The 17,217-nt window shown below is 46.8% G+C and overlaps 1 protein-coding gene and 1 long non-coding RNA gene across 2 annotated transcripts in view; one reads left to right on the forward strand and one right to left on the reverse strand.

Annotated features, from left to right (window-relative positions):
• SEMA4A (semaphorin 4A) overlaps window positions 1-15,300 on the reverse strand; it is a 53,215-nt gene extending 37,915 nt beyond the window's left edge. Inside the window, exon 1 of the mRNA XM_033925649.1 lies at window positions 14,577-15,300. The gene's annotated coding sequence lies outside the window, so the exon portion shown is untranslated. The remainder of the gene's footprint in view (window positions 1-14,576) is intronic.
• LOC117350910 lies at window positions 541-17,182 on the forward strand. The gene is made up of 2 exons (XR_004537296.1): window positions 541-772; window positions 16,929-17,182. It is a non-coding gene; the product is annotated as an uncharacterized LOC117350910 (long non-coding RNA).
• The last annotated feature ends 35 nt before the right edge of the window (window positions 17,183-17,217 follow it).

Genomic DNA, 17,217 nt, shown 5'->3' on the forward strand with positions numbered 1-17,217 from the left:
TCTTTCGTCTCTCATCCCCCAGCATTACCTTGTCCACAGAACACTGCAGGAAGATTTAAAAAAAAAAAAAAAAAAAAAATCCTTTAACCCTTTCAAGACCATAAGGATCGTAGGCCAATTTTTGTGGTTTTGACGACATTTTTATGGTAAAAAGGGCTTGCAGATGCCAAAAAATTGATTTTTTTTGTGAAATATCATTATTTTTTTTTAAAAAAATCAAACTTCTGGCTTATGGACAGTGTGGCAAGTGAATCTTCTCGTCAATCTGGCAACGACGCTAATGAATGAATGTCGGAACCAGTTTGTTTACATAAAGGCAGTATCATATGGAATCCGTACATATCAAATTTAGAACTGTAGACTATCCCAATCAAAATTTATAGGATTTTAAAGTTATGGGACAAATATGTCCCTTGGTCCTAAACACTAGCCCTGTGCTGGCCAAGCCAAAACCAAAAGCCTGTTCACCTTTCTCCAAGAATGTGAAGGTAGGAAAGTCTAATGGACTACAGGTTCCAGCATGCCACAGGCAGGAGACAGTAAAACCTAAGGCTGGAACAGCTACTGCAATCGGGCCCAGCTGACACAGGCCCTAATCAGCCGAGAAAGCCAGAATACTGCTGTAGGCAGGCTCAGAGACTCGGCTGCAATTAGGATTCGTCAGAGCACGAGAAAAGGGCAGTGGATTCTAAGGAACAGGGGCGCCCTCAAGCTCCCAGGCCTTCTTTGAAGGCAGAATACTCCAGCATCAAGCAGCAGATCCTCTGGACAAGTAGGTAGAAACTTTCTATGTTGAACCTGATAATGCTTGTGAAGATTCTGATACGGATCAATTTGAAGTGGGAGAGGGAAGCAAACTCCTTTCAAATGGAATACGAGGTGTCTGAAATGCCTAATACAGGATGTATAGACCAGTGGTCTCAAACTCGTGGCCCGCCAGGTCCTATTTTGAGACCCTCGCTATTTGTATCGTAATCACAAAAGTAAAATAAAAGAGTTTCTTGATCATAAGTCTCTTGAGCTATAAATGACAATATTATTATTAAGACTTAGCCAAAAGGAAAGATTTATCAACTATAAAGAGAGTTTTACCTCATTTCTTTAATGACATTAACTCTCTCTTTTTTTTTTTTCTTTGGCCCTCCAAGTACCCACAAATCCAAAATGTGGCCCTGCAAAGGGTTTGAGTTTGACACCACTGGTCTAGAGCTAAGCTAAAGGCTCCCATGAGTTTAATGTCCGCTGAGAAAACAAAAGGAAAATCCAGGAAGTGCTGTTGCTGCACTTAAGAAAGTTAAAGCACTAAATTGCAAGGATAGACACTTTTTGGTCATGGCAGCAGGACTGTAGGCAGCCATATTGGGGTTGGCAGACTGCTGTAACTCCACTTGAGTGTGTTTTCTGGCCTGTAGGCAGCCATATTGGGGTTGGCAGACGGCTGTAACTCCAATTGAGGGTGTTTTCTGGCCTGTAGGCAGCCATATTGGGGTTGGCAGACTGCTGTAACTCCAATTGAGGGTGTTTTCTGGCCTGTAGGCAGCCATATTGGGGTTGGCAGACAGCTGTAACTCCAATTGAGGGTGTTTTCTGGGCAGTGTTTGCCGGTGCCCCTGTCTTCCTGCTACAAGGACTCTTTGGTGGTTTGTCATCGTGTCGGGATCTTTGGGCGGGGGATCTGAAAAGTAGATCTAAAAAGGGGTTTGGGAATGGATCCCGTGCTCTGGGGAAGTTAAACGAATGTTTCTCCCCCAGAGAGTTGCCACAAAAGAACAAAACTGCTAAAGTCCTGGAAAGTGGCAGGTTTTTATTTATGAACTTTGGACTTTAAAGCAGCAGCACAGACTGTGAATGTTGGTTTGGACCCTATTTTGATTGTTTGAACCTTGGAATAAAGGACTATCTTTTGACCTTAGCCGTGGCCCCCTTCCTTTTCTGCATGACGGCAGATAAAGGTCGAATGGCCCATCCAGTCATGTGGTCCTATTTCAGGATTTAATTTGCCTTTTTTCAAGTTTACTTCATGGACTGTATTTATCGCTAACAGAATCGGGAGTTTTATGCTAAACTCTACCTGCTGTATATCACTTTTAAGGACCAGGCTATTACATAAGTGACCCTCTAATTTAAAATGCCAAAAGGGAACGTCCAAACGACCCAAGAATGTTAAACTTCAAAATCTACTGATCTGACACTTCTAAATATAATCCCACCCTTCCCTGTCAGTCTTGCTGTGACCACTCTGCCCCTTTCCTCCCCTCCCACCACTACTGTAAGGTGCGCTGCAATTCAGCTTGGCGAAGGGATTTAGAGCAATGGGTAAAGAGAACGGTTGGTTCACCTTTCAGATGGCACGAATGCGATGGTTCGAACTCTGTTTCGATTAAGAAAGAGTGATCACGTGGCAGAATGCTATAGGTCTTTGTATTGGTTCAAATTAGAACATTTAATCCTTTATAAATTACTGGTCTTGGTGCATCTTTGTATACACAAGGCTCCGAAACATTTGATGGATAGCATTCTGCCATACCAACCGCAGCGCAGGTTACGCTCGGGTGAGTCGCGATGGCCTTCATATCCCGACAGTGAAACAGCTGCGGCTAGCTGTGTCTAGGACCTGCGTACTGATAGCCTGGATTTGGCACCAAGGCCACGAAACGATCATCGGCCTGGCCTGTTTGTATTCAGTGGATTTTACTATTAATCATTTTCGGCTTATTTTTTTTGCTCCCACCTGCTAACTTTTTAAACTTTGAGCGAATGTTGTTTTTTTTTGCCTCTGATGCTTGGGTGGAAGAGCGTGGGTCCACCTCTCCATTTGGCTGAGGCTTTTCTTTCGCTTAAGTAATAAGCTAGCTTTCTTGGCTTGTGTGGTGCTTTTTGTCTTGGAGTGATATTTTTGGATTTTTGTAGGGTATAAATAAAGAAATACAAATACTAAATAAAGATAAGGGGGAAACTCCTTGAAGCGGATTGATAGGTAGCAGGTTTCAAACCAAAGACTAGGGGGCACTTGATGAAGTTACAGGGAAATACAGTGGTACCTTGGATTATGAGCGTAATCCGTTCCAGGAGCATGCTCGTAATCCAAAATGCTCGTTTATCAAAGCGAGTTTCCCACGAGATCCGGCATTGCTTCCCCCCCCCCCCGAAGGCCCCGGCATGTCCTGTGCTTGGTGCCGGTGCCCGAAGATCGGCCACCTCCTTCCGCTGGGCCTTGAGCATCTGCGCATGCTCGAGGCCTGCGAGTTCACGTTCTGAACGTGATAAGATAGAAGGCAATATTTTTTTTTTTTTAATTTGCATCCTTGAACGGATGGAAAAATGGCATTTTGCGAGTGTCTAGTGTGTTTACTATTATTGAAGGAGAACAAATTTGTAAGATAATTAGGAGCTAGTCCAAACACGATTTTATAACAAATACAGCCAAACCTGAAACTTACCCAAGCCTCCGCCAGCAGGCAAGGCGACTCATGGAAAAATTTTAAAAAAGGCGTAACATGATCATACCACGTCCAACTTAAAAAAATAAGTCTGACCGCTGCATTTTGGACAATTGCGCAATCTGGAAGATATCATGAATTAACATTGGGACAAAGGTTTTAAGCAACTATTCATCCTATCCATGTCCTACTTGGATTTCAGAAGGCATTTGAAGACTTATTTGTTCTCTAGATTTCTAATTTCTTCAGAGTTTTATTTGTGACTTAAAGGTTAATCTTTTGTAAACCGCATGGATCCTCATGGTTATGTAGTCTATAAGTTGATTTTATGTTATATTATGTTCTCTGAATGCCTCCCACATATATTCGGAGAAACTTTGCAGAGATTACGAATTGTCCAAAATGCAGCCATGCCAGCCCAAACTATTTCACCAGGAGAATGCAAAGAGGTCTTAGGCTTGTACTTCTCAGTGGTGCACCATGGGATAGACCAGGGGTAGGCAATTCCGGTCCTCGAGAGCCAGAACCAGGTCAGGTTTTCAGGATCTCCACAATAAATATGCACGAGATAGATTTGCATACAAATCCATCTCGTACGTATTCATTGTGGATATCCTGAAAACCTGACCTGGCTCCGGCTCTCGAGGACTGGAATTGCCTACCCACGGGATAGACATTTGGAGAAGTGTCACGGGACCCTGGTTGACTCGCAGAAGAACTCGTTGGGTGTTGTGATCTCCTCAGCCTAGGGTTACGGAATACTTTACCGTTTACACTAAGAAGTTTAGGTCCCTTTGCTTTATTCGGGAATGCTCTGGAAAACCTTCCTGTTTGCTAAACATTTTGGAAAACTATCTACTCTAGTCTACTTTTCCTTGTCAAGTTTATGTATTATGTATTACATTACCGTTGACCCGGTCTATAAAATGAAGGTTTAGTTTAGTATCAGATGTCCGGATTTAGCTGGACATGTCCTTTTGTCTGGGTTCTGAAAACCATTGAGCTTGGGGCCGTGTCTGGAGGGCATCTGTGCTTGTGCGGAGGTGACGTTATGTGCACATGAGTGTGATGTAATCAACGTTGCATGCGCAAATGCCCTCCAGACGCGACCCTGAAGGAATGGGGTTTGGGGGGGGGGGTGGAACGGGCTGGACTCTGGGTGGAGCAGGATGGGACTGGGGTAAAATGGGGTGGAGCCACGCATCCTTTTTTTTTAGGACAAAATCCTATCTCGGCCTGAGGCTGGCAACCACAATGTCTCCGAAAGGACTGTGGAGGTTCTATCCGAAACAGAGTTGAGCCTAGATTTAGGAGACGGTAAATAAATATCAGGTAGAGGGGGAAAATCTGGGGGGGAGGGTAAGCACTGACTTTGCACTGTGGCACACATTACAAGTAAAGCATTTTTTTAATAGTCTAATTATCAGATAATTAAAGGGTACATTAATCTCAGGCATTTTACAGTCCCGACGCATCAAATGGTGCTTTGCTAAGTAACTGCGGTCTAAGAGGGAGGGTAATGAGTTCCTGCAGTGTAGGCAGAAGTGAAACTGGCTTCTCTCGAGACTTAAAATAAAACGGAGAAGCTGGGGGAAGAGAGGCCGCAAGATGCAAGCAATGAATAATGTAATAAAATGCAGGTGATTTTAAAACAAGGGAAGAGTAATACATTTTCTGGCCCTTCTGTTTCTCTGAGCAGCGCCATGTGCACTAGAATCGCCACAAGAATGAGTAATATGAGGAAGAACGAGTAATAGGAGGAGAGAGTGCCCATGACTGGGTTCCACTCTTTGAGGATGTATTGCACCATTAGTGTTGGTGAGAGATACTGGAACTGGCAGATTGGTGTGAGGAGAAAGGGGAATATGCTTTAATTAAAAAGTGCCAGGACCAGATGGTTTCCCAGAATCTAGCCTGACAAAAAGAAAATCACTGATTTCCTCTAACAGTTAGAGGAAATCAGTGATTTTCTTTTTGTCAGGCTGTGCATTCTGGGTTATGCTGAGAGTGGCCTAAGATTCTGATTGGCCAGATCCTTTAGACCACCCCTTATGGAAGCAGCCTAAGGGATCTGGCCAATTGGAGTCTTTGGCCACTCCCAGCACAACCCAGAATGCACTGGGAGAGAGGCCTAAGATTTTGGTTGGCCCAGGTGCCTAAGGCCCCACCTATGGGAGGGGCCGTGAGTGCCTGGGCAAATCGGGGCCTTAGGCCCCCTCCCCGGTGCATCCCTCAATGCACTGGGAAGGGCAGGACCGCAATTCAGTGGAGGCAGGCGGCCGGAGGGAGGAAGCATCTCTCCAGCTGGCCAACTTAAAAAAGGTACTGTGGGGTCCAGGTAGGCTTGCAAGGGTCAGGAAGCATGCCCTTCAGTTGGGGGGGGGGGGGGGGGGTTACCAACAGGAAGGACTGGGCATCCCTTCTGCAGGGGGATGTCTTTGGAGGCAGCAGGTGGGACTGGGCATCCCTCCTACTGGTAGTCTTTGCAGGGGAGGGAGGACGGGTTTCCTGCAACAGCAGGGAGATTCCCTTGCTGCAATCAGCTCAGTGGCAGCCCGATTCTCTACATAGACGCTGGTTAGAGAATCCTGTTGTTAGGTGATTCTATATAGGATGTGACTCTCAAAAGCCACTTAGGCAGCTTCTGATAACCTATCTGGGTGTCCTATCCAGAATCCAGCCCTTAGGCTTGGTTTTACATCATCTAAGTCAGTGTTCTTCAACCACCGGTCCATAGAAATTTCCTGCCGGTCCACAGGGCCAACACGTGCATCAGGCCCAAAACAGTGTTCTTCAACCGCCGGTCCACGGTGCGATCGATGTGGCGTTATCTTCGAGCCAGCTCCCTCTTCCTAACTGATTCAGCGCATAAAGCCACGGGCAGCGGCTTCTAAGGGCATCCTGCACCTGAACCGGAAGCCTTCTCTCTGACGTCGCAACGTCAGAGGGAAGGCTTCCAGATGAGGCACGGGACGTGCAAGGTGCAATTGGTACTATTATGGGGGCGGGGTCTGGGGTGGAGATTGGGTAGAGATGGGCGGGGTCTGGCCCACGACTTAGCCCAGTGTTTTTCAACTGCCGGTCCACGGACTGATGCCGGTGCACAGAATAATTTTTTTATTTCTGCCGGTCCATAGGTGTAAAAAGGTTGAAAAACACTGGTCTAAGTCACAACGTATAAGTTTTTTGTCCAGGCAGCCTCGTAAAACTTTCAATTATCCCTGCAGTACGACTAAGTGTAAGTCAGCCCACCTCCCGCCCTCACCACTCCTTCAAAAATGCCCCTTTCAGCTCTGGGCGCACAGCGGGATTTAGCACTTGGACAACCTGCCTTTTATATCATCCAAGTGCCGACTTGGGCAGGCTTTTAGACGTATTTTTCTACCGATTATGAGCCCCTTATTGTATAATTTTATTGAAAGCGTCCCATTTTTGGGGGGGAGTAGTAAATTCATACCTATTTAAAATCGGCCCGAGAGACTTTTCAGCAGGAGAAAACATCTCAAAATCAAAATGGTCCTTTTCCGAGACAGTACGTCTCGGGTTATGTCGTCTAATCCTGAAAACCCAACTGGATTGCGGCCCTCGAGGAGGGACTTTGACACCCCTGGTTTAGGCCAGGGCATACGTTTGAGGTGTCATAGTGACATCTAGTGGACAAACGTCGGTACCCCTAAGGCAGGCCTCAGCCTGGAGGCCGAAACACGGACCGTGTTGGGTCCCCAAAGACTAAGGATATTTTATTTCTATATTCATATATGTGCTCAGTTGTTGTTTGAATTTATATCTCCAAGGTCGATGCGTACAATTCACTTCCCACTTGGCTTCTTTTTTTCCGAATCATTCAACGTGGGGTTGGTTTACCCGGTCTGCTGTGGGCTATATACCTAGAGCAACTTGGCAGTTTCTCATCCCCCATCTCCTGTGGGAGGGCATTGCTGGCATCTATTACTGTGTGAAAGAATACAGAATGGAGCAGGCCTGTTGTGTAAATCTGGAGCCAGTTAGAAACTTTAAATGGTAAAAATGCTCCTTCACTATAACTAACTATTTTGACCTTCCAGGAACAGCATCTTGGAGAGGAACCAATGTCGGTGGTGTCAGGTCAAAAGTGTGCCGGGACAAAGGCGTGCGCAGACAATTGAGCGCAGTGTGGGGGTGCGTGTTGCACAAAATTACAGTTTTTAGGGCTCTGATGGGGGGGGGCGTGGGGGGGAACCCCCCCACTTTACTTAATAGAGATCGCGCCGCGTTGTGGGGGGTTTGGGGGGTTGTAACCCTCCACATTTTACTGTAAACTTAACTTTTTCCCTAAAAACAGGGAAAAAGTTAAGTTTTCAGTAAAATGTGGGGGGTTACAACTTACAACCCCCCAAACCCCCCACAATGCCGGCGCGATCTCTATTAAGTAAACTGGGGGGGGCTCCCCAACAAAAACCCCCATCAGAGCCCCTAAAAACTGTAATTTTATTCAGCGCACGCCTCCGTCTTGCGCTCAGTTGTCGGCGCGCGCCTTTGTCTTTCGCGGGGTTGTCTATGAACCATGTTGGTAGTGAAATCCCACACCCAGGTAAAAGAAACGCACCAAAAAAGCAATAAATGTCAGACACTTAAAATCAAACCCTAGACTACCAGCTGGCCATTACACTCTTTACGTGGAAGGCTTGGTTTACTGCTTATAATTTTCTGCAGATTTTTTTAAAAATCTGTATAGAAGTCCACTTGCTTCAGAAGAGCCACAAAAATTCCCAGTTCCACACGAGAAACTCATTTTTCCCCAGCCCCGGCTTTGTCGTTGGTAGCCCCCGATTCTACCCGTTGAAATCGGCACCGTAGGTCCCACGATGCCATCCCAAATCCAAGCCTAGCCTAAAATCTCCCTCCTGGGACTCGGCAATTTGCCAGCTACAGATTTGTAGTTCCACGCCCGCAACTCATGCTCGCCGTAAGAAAATCAAAACTACATTTCCCTGCATGCAGTGAGGCCAAAACCAGGACTGGATCTGCCTCTTAGACTGACCTGGGTGGGGGGGGGGGGGGGGGGGGTTTGCCGGTATTAATTTTATCTCGATATCTTTCCTTCGGCGACACCTTTTTGTGCTCCAAGACAGTTTGCGACAAGAAAGCCGTAAGAATGAGCAACATGGAAAAGACAATTTAAATTCAGTAAACCTATGTCCAGGTCCAGCAGCGTGAATCCTGGTCTCTCGGGCAAGCAGCTGCTCCATCCCGTCCCTGCCATCCAGGGCTGGACCTGGAAATATCGGACACTTTCAAGCCAAAACCATGTTGTCTTTGTGCCTACCCTGAATCCAGCCGGGTCGCTGGACATCTGTCGTAATGCCATGGTTACAGCTGCCGGCTCTGAAGCAGCTACAAAAAGGCTTAATCGGCAGCCAAAAGCACATGCAGCTCAATGGACTCATTCAGTCCCGGTTCTGTAAGTCCAAACATGCACAGTAATCCCCATATCCCCTTTCTTTGAGCTCTGAATGATGCTCCTGCAGCTCACTGTCCCCTTCCTCTCCCAAACAGCCAAATCCTAACCCCCCACCCCCACCCCCGGTGGAGAGAGAAGGAAAGCCGCTAAGTTCACCTGTTACTGAGACCAGATTCCGTCCGATTCTGAGCCAGCCGGTACCGAGGGGAGCCACTCCCAAGGCAACCTCTGCTATGTGAGGATTTCCCCCCCCCCCCTGGTGTTGCCTTAGCGACTGCTTCCCAGCTGCTGGCAGTCAATGGTTCCAGCTGTTGGCAGCTGTTCTTTATGTGAGAAAGGGATGCACCGTGGCACCTGCCCACTCTCCACATTGCTCGAGGCCTCTTTGTTTTCCACCGGAGAACAGCTGTGGAAGTCGCAGCTCGGAAAGATGAACACACGCCTACAACAGTCTGTCTGTCTACTCGGACGGATTTTTTGGGTTAAGACAGATTTCCATGGTAAAATATAGAGGAAGAAAATCGGCATGTGCCCCCCCCCTCCTTCCCTCCCTCCCTGCATTTCTGAGCTGGTTGAACGGTGCTTGGGATTCAGATCCTGCGACCCAGGAAGGGCAGATATGAGCAAAGGCGTTTTAGGCTTTCTGCTGCCACAAGCCCTGGTGGTTTCCACACAGCACCTCACCAGAGAAATGTATTTTATTTCATTATTTATATTCCACATATCCTACAATTTCTATGCGGGTTACAAATTATTCAGGTACTCGAGCATTTTTCTCTGTCTGTTCTCAGCAGGCTCACACTCTTATCTAATGTACCTGGAGCAATGGGGGGGAGGGGGGGATTAAGTGACCTGCCCGGGGTCACAAGGAGCAGCGTGGGTATGAACCTGTCTAACCACGGCACCACTCTAGAAATCAAAATATAGCAAAAGTGAGAGTTGGGTCAAGTCCAGGACAATGAAGCCCTTGTGACATCACTGATGAGGTTGGCTCTTATTGGTGGAATGAGACATTATGATGTCACAATACCAGCTCTGGTTATCAGAGGCTGAAACTCTTCACAATCTGTCTAATGTACCTGGGCCACTGGGGGATTAAGTGACTTGCCCAGGGTCATAAGGAGCAGAGCGGGATTTGAACCCACAACCCCACTGCGCCACACACTAATTGAACTAGGAAGATCCTGGTTATTGTTCTGGATTTCAAAATCCAGTGACAATTTTGGGGTAACTCATACCACTGCTCTTGGTTGTGCATGGAGACCCCAGATTTAAGACTTGAGGCCCCCTGGCCCCCCAAATACTTCCACGAACAAGATTTGTGTATTATGGAGGCAGAATATGCAAATTTATTGTGGATATCCTGAAAACCTGACTGGTAAAAACCTAGAGAAGGGGTTTTTAGCCCAGTCTTTGGGACATACCCAGCCAGTCTGGTTTTCAGGAGATATGATTTTGCATACAACGAGGCAGTGCTTGCAATTTGAAATTTTCCAGACTCCTTTAGGAATGACCGCTAGCAGTGATGGCAATCATCTGTGGAAAAGGTTGAGGCTGAAAAGGGCCAGTTCCCCACGATATGACCCCGTTTCCAACATGGCAGCCGTATTCCTTAACTAATAGCGCATGGCCCCAACCTGCACGGGTGTGGGGACTCGAGATTTCCCACGCTTCATTTGCTTGTGGGCTGGGACCCACTGAGACCCCTTTTGGTCTTGCTTGGTTTAAGATTTGGGAAGCCTGGTGTTCATGCGGACAGCTCTAGAGTTATATATGGTACACCAGCAGATGTAGAATCTGACTGGCACCCATTAAAGAGGGTCTCTCATTTTGGGGCTATGGGGAAAATATTGAATACACCAGGTCCTGAGGGGCAGCGTTATCCACCCGGTCACTCCTTGCGCCCATCAGGTGGCTCCCATCTTCTGTTTTCTTCCAAATTTATCCATTAGAATAAAAAATAATAATAATGGGCTTATAATCATCAGTGTATTATTACCCACTGCTCTCTCTCACCTTTGCATTGACAGACTCACTTTGCAATATGAATGGACAGTTTTGATGTTTTGATCAGCGCTGCCAAATTAAAGCTTTAGGTCAGAAAGTGAAAGTGCTTTGCCTTCAAGCGCTTGGGAGGTCAGGAAGCTGCTTGAGCCAGAAGATTCTTCTTTGTCAACTCCTGCAACCAAGCTAGGGAGAGGTGGGGGGGGGGGGGGGGTGTGCAGAGCCAGATTAAAGCTATAAAAAGCCTGGGAAGCATTTTTCCAGGTTAACTCTCTCCTCTCCGCCTGGAGCCTCTGTCCTGGGGTGCTCGGGGATATCCATGGCCTCTCTCTCCCATCCCCTCCCCTGCCTGCGCTTGGCTGGGAGAAGAGCAGGACAGACTGGCAGAGGGTTATAGGCTTCACTGTCTCCTGCACTAGAAAAACAAAACAAAACAAAAAAAAATTTAGGATTTTCTTCCAGCCAGCAGGAGAAGGTGGAAAACTGAATGGGGCAATGCAACAGCCCGAGATACCACAGATGGAACAATCCACAACATAGAGTTTATTCCCTTCAGGGGCTTATTTTAAAAAGCACCTAGACACGCACAAAGTACCGCAGAAGCTGACACTGTCCTTTGTGTGTCTAAGTGCATTGAAAATGAGCCCCTTTATCTCATATTCTGAGCCTGAGAAATCGCTTGTTGGAGCCCAGCGGACGTCCCCTGAGATCTCTGTCTCTCTCTCTCTCTCCTGCTCCTACCCAGGGTTGTTTTCTCTTTTTCTCGCTTTGGCTCGGATGGGTGGTAAGGGAGGTTAAGAATGCCCTGGCCCTTGCCCAAGTTTCTGCCAGGCCCATAGTAAAGAGAGGAAGCTGCTTCTGTGTATGCCCTCTCTTCCAAACACCCTGTGTGGCATGCTGAGTCCTGCCAGAGGAAGAAAGGGTTCCTGGTAGAGAATGACAAGGGGACAAATTTGTTCCCGTCCCCACAGGAACTCAATTTCCCCATGCCCGCGAGTTTTGCCGCTGCCCCTGCCCCCTTGAAGCTCTGCCTTAACCGCACAAGCCTTGAATGCTTATGATTTTAAAGTGTTTGAGGCTTGCGCAGATGAGGACGGAGCTTAGACATTGGTGGAATGAGGCATTATGACATCACAATCTGAGCTCTAGAATGTTGCTACTTAGGATTTTAAATGGTTTGAGGCTTGTGCAAATGAGGACGGAGCTTAGGCATTAGTGGAATGAGGTATTATGACATCACAATCTGAGCTCTACAATGTTACTACTTAGGATTTGAAAGCATTTGAGGCTTGTGCGGATGAGGACGGAGCTTAGGCATTGGTGGAATGAGGCATTATGACATCACAATCTGAGCTCTAGAATGTTGCTACTTAGGATTCAAAAGGGTTTGAGGCTTGCGCAGATGAGGACGGAGCTTAGGCATTGGTGGAATGAGGCATTATGACATCACAATCTGAGCTCTAGAATGTTGCTACTTAGGATTCGAAAGCGTTTGAGGCTTGTGCAGATGAGGACGGAGCTTAGGCATTGGTGGAATGAGGCATTATGACATCACAATCTCAGCTCTAGAATGTTGCTACTTAGGATTTGAAATGGTTTGAGGCTTGTGCAAATGAGGACGGAGCTTAGGCATTGGTGGAATGAGGTATTATGACATCACAATCTGAGCTCTACAATGTTACTACTTAGGATTTGAAAGCATTTGAGGCTTGTGCAGATGAGGACGGAGCTTAGGCATTGGTGGAATGAGGCATTATGACATCACAATCTCAGCTCTAGAATGTTGCTACTTAGGATTTGAAAGCGTTTGAGGCTTGTGCGGATGAGGACGGAGCTTGCAGGAATGGGGCAGGGACAGGAAACATAAGAATAGCCTTACTGGGTCAGAGCAATGATCCATCTAGGCCAGTAGCCCGTTCTCACGGTGGCCAATCCAGGTCACTAGTACCTGGCCAAAACCCATGCCACCAATCCAGGGCAAGCAGTGGCTTCTCCATGTCTTAATAACAGCCTATGGACTTTTCCTCCAGGAACTTGTCCAAACCTTTCTTAAAACCAGCTACCCTATCCACTCTTACTACAACCTCCGGCAAAGCATTCCAGTGCTTAACTAGTCTCCGAGTGAAAAATATTTCTTCCTATTGGTTGTGAAAGTGTTTCCCTGTAAGTGTCCCCTAGTCTTTGTAATTTTTGACGGAGTGGGAAATCGATCCACTTGAACCCGTTCTACTCCACTCGGGATTTTGTAGATTACAATCGTATCTCCCCCTCAGCGGGGACGGGGAAAAATTTGTCCCCCGTGCCATTCTGTAGTTCCCGAGGCTTGGAATAAAGGAGTAGACGTCCAGTAAAAATAAGGGGCCTCTGGAATCCAGAAAGAGCGAGGGGCCAGACATGTAGACGGGCTTTTCTTGTGGCACGCCACGTGCCCATCCGGCTGCTGGGGTTCCCTCACTTGATGGAGCCGCAGAATCCAAAGCCCTGATGGTTCCAGCGGGTGGCATTTGAAATTACGTTCACCCACTTAAGTGGGGGGGAGGGGGGAGAGGGGGAGAGATTTCGTGTTGGCTCGTAAGATGGTTTTTTGCATATTGTGTTGACATTGTAAGTAGCACATGACTTACTGCTATTTCGATATTTTTACTGCTCAAGTGCTTTTTCTCTAGTTCCTATATTGAAGGTCTTCAGAGGCAGTAATAAACTCAAATCAATCGACCCATTTCTATACCACCTGTGACTTGGGAAGGCTGGTGTTTTGGACATCAGTCTTTCCCCAAGTTAAATCCTTAAACCCTACTATCAAGGGCCGGGGGTTCCTTATGAGGAGCCACTGAAAAGTTCTCAGCCCAACCACGAAGAGAATGATATGGAGCCATGAAACCGTACAAGCTATTCCACACTTTTCGTTCCAATGATGTGGCATTCGCTCCCCTGCCTGGTAGCTGACATGTTACCTCCTTCCTGCAATACAGCTCCCACACGACGACCCGTGTCTCAAAACATTTCCGGCTAACTTGACAATGTTTGCTTTTCAAACTCGGCAGATTAAAAACCTAAAGTGTGGACCTGCATCTCGGTGCAACTGGGATCGTTCCCCAATCTGTCCTTTCCACTCAAGGCGAGGAGTTTGGAAATCTAACTTAGGGTGCAAAATGAATTACCCCCCGAATACTTGAGTTTTTGCCAGAAAGGGCTCCAATCTGCCGAGGCAGGTGCTGTCAGACTACTCCTGAGCCTAGAATTTGCACCTGTAAGGGTTTTGATCGCAATTTTTAACTTCTATCCACACCGCAGTCACTCGTATAAACTATAGGTGAGGACACACCAGAACATCAGAGACACAAACCCCCATCATGAGCATATTCCCCTGCTGGGCACAAGAACAGACATACCCACACGTCTTGCCCAGATGGGAGCATGCATACAGATATGGGGGTCCGCCCTGCTCCCGAGAATGAGCTGTGGAACCCTCCTGTGGAGGGTAGTTTTAACCTGGCCCAAAGTGTCCCCGAGAACCTCCTGAATATTTCTCCGCAGACCAGGAAAATGCAAGCTCCCGGGCCTGTGGCGACTGGCATCCCGCCTTTGGCATACGTTCGCTACTGTGCAGACCACGGTGAGTGCTTTGCCCCCCTCCCCTCCCCTCCCCCCAGAAATGCAGCGGAGGTGTGAGAAGAAATTCTGGTACTTACGTTCTCCCCGGCACATCTTCCAGGAAGGTTAGCTGGGTTAATACCTCTCGGAGCCCCTTTTAACGCAGTGAGAGGGCGGCAGAAAATCGGCTTAAGACGCTGCCAAGGCTGGCTAAGCACCTCCACGAGCTTCCCAGCCCTCTCCGCTAACGTCAGTCGGCACGGAGAATCGGGAGCAGCACGTCAAGGGGCCCAGACATTCCAGGCTATTTTTCCCAGGGATACAGAATGGATAAAATCCTTTTTGTACCGAAATGTAGTCCCAGCCCCCGTCCTGCCGGCTGCCACCCAGAAGCCCACTCCCGATCTGCCCCTCTCTTATGGCTCCCCTGGCGTAGCCTCGTTCCTTTCTGTGTTCTGCTTCCACCCAGTGGATGGATTCCAGTCCCGGCAGACTCCAGTGATTAAAACCAGCCGGCAAATGCAGCGATTTCTAAATCTTTCAGCTCCTAGTTAAAAGTGAAAAGAACAACATCCGTACCACTCCCTCTGTGTTCGGGGTTTTTTTTTTTTTTTTTTCCTCTCTGCCAGCTTTCTTTTAATACCATTCTTTACACTGAAAAGGGGGCTAGGTTTATTTGCTCAAGTCTGAATTGTACGTACTGGGAAGACTGAAGATCCATCAAGCCCAGCACCCCGTTTCCAACGGTGGCAAATCCAGGTTGCAAGATCCCAAAACAGTAAAACATATTCTATGCTATTTATCTTAGCAATAAACGGTGGATAGTCCCCAAGTCCATCTCGGTTAGGGTTTACAGACTTTTTTTTTTTTTTTATTGTGCAAAGTTTTTTTTTAAACCCTGCTAAGCTAACTACTTTTACCAAATTCAGTAGCAATGAATGCCAAAGTTTAATAAAGGCTGAATATAGCAGGAAAACAAATAAAAAAAATAAGTGCCCCAAATACGAAGGCACACTTCTCTCCGATGGCCCAACGGGTGACGAGCTGTTTCGCTTAGGGCTTCACCAAGAGATGCGTCTTCCACTTCAGCCAGATTGGAAACGTGAACAGCAAGGCGCTTATACTTTGGGCTCCTTTTATTAAGGTGTTCTGGCGTTTTTAGCGCACTCACAAGATTAGCGCATGCTATAGTGCGTGCTAGCTGAAAAATTACCGCCTGCTTAAAAGGAGGCGGTAGCGGCATTTTAGCGTGCGCGATTCCGTGCGTTAAGGCCTAAGGAGCCCTTTATTCAAGCAGCAACTCCCCCCCCCCCCCCCCGAGAATTGCTGTGATCTGGAAAATGTCACCTTTAACCTTTTGCTACTTTGTTTCAAGCCTGGTTAAGAATGTAGCCACAATGTTGCCAAAACAGACATTTCAATTGTGGCTACATTCTTAACCAGGCTTGAAACAAAAGTAGCAAAAGGTTAAAGGTGACATTTTCTAGACCACAGTGATTCTCTGGGGTTGTTTTTTTTTTTTTCCCTGCTTGAATAAAGTCTAAGCGCCTTGCGCTGTTCACGTTTCCATTCTGGCTAAAGTGGGAAGACGCATCCCTTGGTGAAGCTCTAAGCGAAACAGCTCGGCCACCGTTGGGCCATCGGAGAGAAGTACGCCTTCCTATTTGGGGCAGTTTTTGTAAAAAAAATTATTTTCCTGCTCTGTTCAGCCTTTATTAAACAGCAAGATCCCCTGTGACTGAGTTTTTCAGACACAAACACATCAATTTGGATATCAGAGTGTTTTGTATTATAATTAAAAAACAAAAAAAAAAAAAAAAGTTTTTAAAAAAAATTTATCTCACATTCTGGCGTTGCAACGGGATTTTGACCCATGAGAAGAACCTCCACCCCAGCAGTTCGTATTTTCAAAAACTCGGGGGGGGGGGGGTTTGACAAAAGGGGTCTTTGAGGTTCTTTTTCCACCCCACTGTATAACGTTGATATCGCATTTACTGCGTTTGGCTTTTCGATCGATCGGAATAAGCTGAGCCACAGCAAAGAGTCATGACCCGAAATGGGATGAAATATCCATGCAGACGTTTCTTATACACAGGGTTGGGTGCCTGGATTTGTCATTAGCAGATGTTGATATAACCAAACCTGATTCAGTTTGATTGGGGGGGAGGGAGGGGGGAACGATTGGAAAACTGTAGTTACTTACCGGTAATGCAAGTTCTCTATGGACAGCAGGAGGCCCTGGTCCATTACCTACTAGTGAAGAGAAATCCCCCCCTCCCCCCCCCCCCCCCACCTGTAACTAGTGTCTGGAGAATTTTTTCCCCCTAGGTAAAGATTCTCATATGTTCCTAATCCCAGGTTATGATGATAAAATCTCCACAAAGCAAATATAGAACGTAAACAAGTTTCTTAAAATAATGTTGTCCTCGTTCTCATGTGTTTATGCCCAGGTAGAGAGAGGTAGAGAAGCTTTTGGCAGCTTTCAACGGAACTATGCCGGCATGCGTTTGCCTATGGCCCTGAAGCAGTGGACCGAGTGACAAGTCCGCGAAACGCTGGCCACGTCGGCAACTTGCAGGCAACTTCTTCCCTGTTTAAGTTTTTTATTGAATTTTTTTTCCATTTAACAACAAGTGTCATAAATTTTCATACAATTATCTTAACAATACACTTGATATTTTTATAATATATTTTATATATAACATTTCTTGTCTTATTTTTCTTATGGTTTTATATATC

The sequence above is a fragment of the Geotrypetes seraphini genome, chromosome 16, assembly GCF_902459505.1.
Source record: "Geotrypetes seraphini chromosome 16, aGeoSer1.1, whole genome shotgun sequence".
NCBI lineage: Eukaryota > Metazoa > Chordata > Amphibia > Gymnophiona > Dermophiidae > Geotrypetes > Geotrypetes seraphini.